This window comes from Pinus tabuliformis, chromosome X, assembly GCF_031772625.1.
Source record: "Pinus tabuliformis cultivar Carrire ecotype Pingquan chromosome X, CPIR1, whole genome shotgun sequence".
Taxonomy (NCBI): Eukaryota; Viridiplantae; Streptophyta; class Pinopsida; order Pinales; family Pinaceae; genus Pinus; species Pinus tabuliformis.
The window spans coordinates 439,876,518-439,882,517 of NC_142308.1; the positions used below are offsets into that span (position 1 = coordinate 439,876,518).

Here is a 6,000-nt window from a genome sequence, read left to right on the forward strand (position 1 = left end):
AGGTGGTGGAGGAGGAGGAGGAGGAGGTGGCAGAAGCAGAGGTGGTAGAGGAGCTGGAGATGGAGGTGGAGATGGAGGCAGAGGTGTAGGTGGTGGAGGAAGTGGAGTTGGAGGTGGAGGAGGAGGAGGAGGCGGAGGAGGAGGTGGTGGTGGTAGAGGTATATGTCGTGGAGGTGGAGGTGGAGGTGGAGGAGGTGGAGTTGGAGAAGGAGGTGTTCGAGGAGGAGGATGAGGATGTGGTGGTGGTGGTCGAGTAGGAGGTGGAGGTGGAGGTGGAAGAGGAGGGGGAGGATGAGGTGGAGGACGAGGTGCAGTGAAAGGTTGTTGAGGAGGTGGAGTTGGACGTGGAGGAAGAGGAGGTGGAGGTGGGGGTGAAAGAGGACAAGAAGGAGGTGGAGGTGAATGCAGAGGTTGAGGAGGATGAGGAGGAGGTGGAGGACGAGGAGGAGGATGACGAGGTGATGGTGGTGGAGGAGTTGAAGCAAGAGCTGGAGGAGGAAGGGGTGGACGGTGTGAAGATGGTGGAGGAGGTGGAGGTGGAGGAGGATGAGGAAGAGGAGGAGGTAGTTGAGGTAGATATGGTGGAGGAGGAGGTGGAGGTGGAGGTGGTGGTGGTTGAGTCAGCGATGTTAAGGTGGAGGAGGAGGAAGAGGTGGAGGAGGAGGTGGAGTTGGATTTGGTTGAGGTGGTGGTGGTGGAGTCGGTAATGTGAAGGTGGAGGTGGAGGTGGAGGTGGAGGTAGAGAAGGTGGTGGTGGAGGTGGAGGTAGAGGAAGTGGTGGCGGAGGTGGAGGAGCTAGAGGAGGTTGTTGTGGAGGTGGTGGTGGATGAGGAGGGAGATGGGGAAGAGGAGGCAAAGGAGGAGGTAGAGGTGGTGGAGGAGGTTGAGTTGTAGGTAGAGGAAAAGGAGGTGGAGGAGGTGGAGGTGGATGTGGGGGAAGAGGAGGTGGTGGAGGAGGAGATGGAGGTGGAGGAGGAGCAAGAGGAGTTAATAGTGGAGGTGGAAGTGGAGGGGAGTGGTGGGAGGAGGTGGAGCTGGAGGTGGCGTTGGAGGAGGTGGTGGTGGAGGATTTCGTGGGGGATGTGTATGTGGTGGAGGAGGAGAAGGAGGAGAAGGCAGTGGAGATGGAGGTGGTGGAGGAGGAGAAGGTGGTGGAGATTGAGGTGGTTGAGGAGGTGGAGGTGAAGGAGAGGAGGAGGTGGATTAGGATGAGGAGGACGAGGAGGAGGTGGATGTGGAGGAGGTGGAGGAGGAGGAGGTGGAGTTATGCAAGTTAAATTAAAATTCATCTCTTAAATTCAAATATTAAATTGTCACTCTCTCTCCATTGTTGGAAATGAAAGCTACAGTCTCATGAATCCAGAACATATCTCTTGACACACATAATACCCTACCATTAAATGATATGTAATACATTTAGGAAGATTTCCTCTATGCACAAATATAGTCATTCAAGTACATGAAATTTATTTAACGTTTAGATCTAATATCTTGTCCAAGAGTTTGAAGCATTTTTCAAGATTAAAATTTTGTGTTTGTTTTTTTTTAATTTTATTAGTCCCTTAAACACTTATAGTTATTGTTTTACTGTTCCATGAACCATTTTTTGGGAATGACCAGTTTCATCTATTTATCATTTATTTAAAATGTGTTGGGTTAACGTTAGCGTTAACATTGTTTCTTGAATAAGAAGCCTTATGTTATTTTTTTATGTTTACTTGAGAAACATAGGATATTAGGAATCATATATGGATTTGTTTATTATATGGGCATTCCACATATTTATCATAATTATTATTACCTTTTTATATATCTAACGGTTTAAGGAAAAAAATTAATTTCTATTTCACTTTCTTGCATGACCTAAGATTCTTCACTTTTTAGAGAATCCATTGTCTATCTTGTATTTTGTTTCAAAATACTAATTGGTAAAGGGAAATATGTTCTACTTGGCTATTTGTATGGAAAAATGACCTATGCTCTAGCTTCCTATGTGTTCATTGTAGGGGATCTATTTTCATGTGAACAACATTCCTTTAATGAAATTATACTTTTGAGGGAAAGGCTAAAGGAGCAATACATGTAATTAGTGGAGGATGAGAAACTCTTTAGTGTATTATCATTTTTGAAGCTGAAATCCTTTGATGATACTTATTTTTTAACATGTTATACTAAGTAATGAACATTCTTCTTTGTGGGTTGTATTTTTGAACTCGAAAATTGTGGCTTTATATGAGTTTGTGTTAATTGATTTTTTTATCATATAGGAAATTAACTTTCATTACATATTTTGTGTAATATCAAAAAATTGTGTATTCATCAACAATTATTAGAGTCTTGGTTGAAGAAGAAATCACAATAGTTACTATAATAGTTACACACCAAGGAGTTGAAAAGATTATAGATGGTGATGAACCATCAAATCCTAAAGATGTTGGTTTATTTGAAGCTAAGTAATTGGTTTAAAAGAATTTACTAAAATGTTATAAACCCTAAATCATAATCACTAAACCCAAAATTCTAATCCCTAAACCATAAACCCTAAGAATTTTAGGAGTATCTATAATAAGGGAAGACCACACCTAGGTATGTGAGTGTAAGAGGGAGAAAATTGTGGCACATGAGATACCCTAACCTTTGTTTTTCAACCCTTCTTCATAAATTTATTTCCTTTTATTTATTTTTCTTTATAACTCCTCGAGGCTCAATGGGATGAATGCATTATGTGTAATACGTAGCAGTGGATACCCCCTTAAGGTGGGGTGGTTCATCCCTACACCCTAAACTGTAAACCCTAAACCGTTAACCCAAAACTCCAAACCCCAAACCGTAAACCATAAATGCCAAATCCTAAACACTAAACCCTAAGCATTTTATAACATTTTAAAAAGTGTTTTGTACCTTTTATTTAAGTGTTTATTCAAACAATTACTAAGGTGTTATAAACTCAAAACCATGAACCCTAAACCCAAAATTGAAAATCTTAAAACTTAAACCCTAATAATTTTATAGTGTTATAAACACTAAACTATAAACCTAATCCCTAAGGCCTAAACCAAAAACTCTTAACCCTAAACCCTAGACCCCAAACCATAGACATTTTATAACAATTTTAAAAATGTTTTGTAACTTTTATTTAAGTGAATACTAAAAACATTTACTAAATTGCTATAAACCCTAAACCTTAAACTCTAAACCATAAACCATAAACTCTAAACCCTAAACTCTAAACCCTAAACCTTATTCTTAGAACCCTAAACCCTAAACCCTAAATCCCATACTCTAAACCCTCAACATTTTATAGCATTTTAAAAATGGTTTTGTAATTTTTATAAGTTTTTATTAAAATAATTTACTAGAGTGTTATAAACCATCAACCCTAACCCTAAACCATATACCCTATAGCCTAAATCCTATACCCTAATGATTTTATAACATTTTAAAAATTGTTTTGTAACTTTTATTTAAGTGTTTATTAAAATCATTTACTAAAGTGATATAAACCTTAAAACCTAAACCTTAAACTCTAAACCTAAGCATTTTATAAACCTTAAACACTCTACACCAAACCATAAACCCTAAACCCTACACCCTTAACACCAAACCCTAGGAAGAGATCTAAAGGTTAAATGCTCATCTCTCTAGGACATTTGATATGAAGGATCTTAGAGCAAAAAAACATATCTTGGGCATGGAGATACATAGAGACAGGGAAAATGGTAAGCTTTGGTTATCACAACAAAAATGTGTGGAAAAAGTACTTGAAAAGTTCTGTATGAACAATGTGAAACCTATTAATGTTCCATTAGGTTCCCATTTTAAGCTTTCTTCGTTTTTGAGTCCTAGAACTGATGAAGAAAAGTAGTATATGAAAATGTTGTAGGAAACTTAATGTATGCAATGGTATGCACAAGACCTGGAATTTCACATGCAGTTGGAGTTGTTAGCAGGTTCATGGAAAATCCAGGTGAAGAACGTTGGCGTGCAGTGAAATGGGTGCTTGGATATCTAAGAGGCACAAGTAACCATTGCATCACCTTTAATGGTAGTGAAGGATCAGCCTGTGGATATGTAGATGCTAATTATGCAGGTGATTTGGACAAAATAAGATCTACTACAGGTTATGTCTTTACTTTTGCAGGTGGAGCAATTAGTTGGATGTCAAAGCTTCAAGAAACAGTTGTGTTGTCCACTACCGAAGCAGAATATATAGTGGCTTCAGATGCCAGTAAAGAAGAAATCTAGTTAAAGGGTCTACTTGATGAGATTGGAAGGACGAAGGAGAAAGTGAATGTACTTTGTGACAGTTAGAGTGTTATTCACTTGGCTACAAATCCTACTTATAATAGCAGAACCAAGCACATTGATGTAAAGTATCTTTTTTTGAGACATGTGATTGATGGTAGAAAAGAAGCTCTTTGAAAGGTCCATACATGGGATAATTTTGCAGACATATTCACAAATCCAGTTACAGTAGAAAAGCTACAATGGTTTTTAGCTTCTCTTGGCTTGCAGAAGAGATGATGAATGGGCATGGGTAAGGGATTAGGAAAATTGATGTCAAGGTGGATTTTGTTGGTAATTGAAAACTAATTAATGTAAATTTGGCTAATCTGTATTAGTTATTGCCAAGTTAGTTTCATACCAAATCAGTAGTTATGTAACTTAGGAGCCTCATATATAAAACTAATGAATGCATGAACTATTGTAACGAAGAATCATTTATTGATTTAATAGAGATTCCAATCCCTCGCCCATGGATTTTCCTTTACACCCTGTCAGGGTTTTACCATGTAAATCCTGAGTTTTACTTGTGTGGTTATGTTCAGTTGCATTTTCTTTCTTGTTTTATAACCTCCTTTTACTACATAAACTAGCCTAACCTACCCTACTCTAATCTAGCCTAGCCAAACTTAGCCTAACCTAGCTTAACCTACTCTAGCCTAGCCTAAACTAGCCTACCCTAGCCTATTCTATCATAGCCTAACCTACTATAGCTAGCCCAGTCTAGCCTCCTCTAGCCTAGACTACTCTAGCCTGACCTAACCTAGCCTAAACTACTCTAGCCTAACCTAATCTATCCTAACCCACACTAAACTACTCTAGCCTAGCCTCACGTACTCTAGCTTAGCCTAAACTATCCTAGCCAACTCTAATGTAGCATAACCAACTCTAGCCTAACCTACCCTAGCTTAGCCTAGCCTACTCTAGTCTACTCTAGCCTACCCTAGCCTGACCTATTCTAGTCTAGCTTAACCTACCCTAGACTAGCCTAGACTTGTTTATGCTAGCCTACCCTAGCCTACCCTAGCCTATCCTAGCCTAGCCTAGCCTACTCTAGCCTAGCCTAGCCCACTCTAGCCTACTATACCCTATCCTACTCTAGCATACTCTAACCTAGTAGAGCCTAGCCTAGCCTAACCTACTCTTTCCTAGCCTAACCTAGCCTATATTACTCTAACCTAGCCTACTCTAGCCTAGTGTAGCCTAGACCACTCTACCCTACCCTAGCTTATTCTAGCCTAGCCTAACCTACTCTAGTGTGGCTTAACCTAGCCTAACCTACTCTAGCCTAGACTAACCTAGCTACCTAAACTAGCCTACCATACTCTAGCCAATTATAGCCTACTCTAGCCTAGCCTAGCCTAGCTCAACTTAACCTAACCTAACCTAACCTAAGTTAGCCTAACCTAACCTAAGCTAGCCTATCCCAACGTAGCCTAACCTAACCTAACCTAGCCTACACTATCCTAGCATAACCTAACCTAACCTAACCTAACCTATCCAAACCTAACCTTACCTAACCTAACCTAGCCCAACCTTTTCTAGCCTAGCCAAACCTAACCTAACCTAGCCTTGCCTAACCTAGTCTTGCCTTGCCCAGCCTAGCCTAGTCTTTAGTAGGTCATGCTAGGATACTCTAACTTACCTTAGTCTACTCTATATTAGCCTAGCCAAGCCTACTCTAGCTTACCTTAGCCTACTATAGAGTTAGTCTAT

General features: G+C 40.0%; 1 long non-coding RNA gene across 1 annotated transcript in view; it reads right to left on the reverse strand.

Moving 5' to 3' along the window:
• The window catches only part of LOC149140462 (uncharacterized), an 83,461-nt gene that overhangs the window by 52,073 nt on the left and 25,388 nt on the right, over positions 1-6,000 (reverse strand). The gene's annotated exons all lie outside the window — the stretch shown is intronic.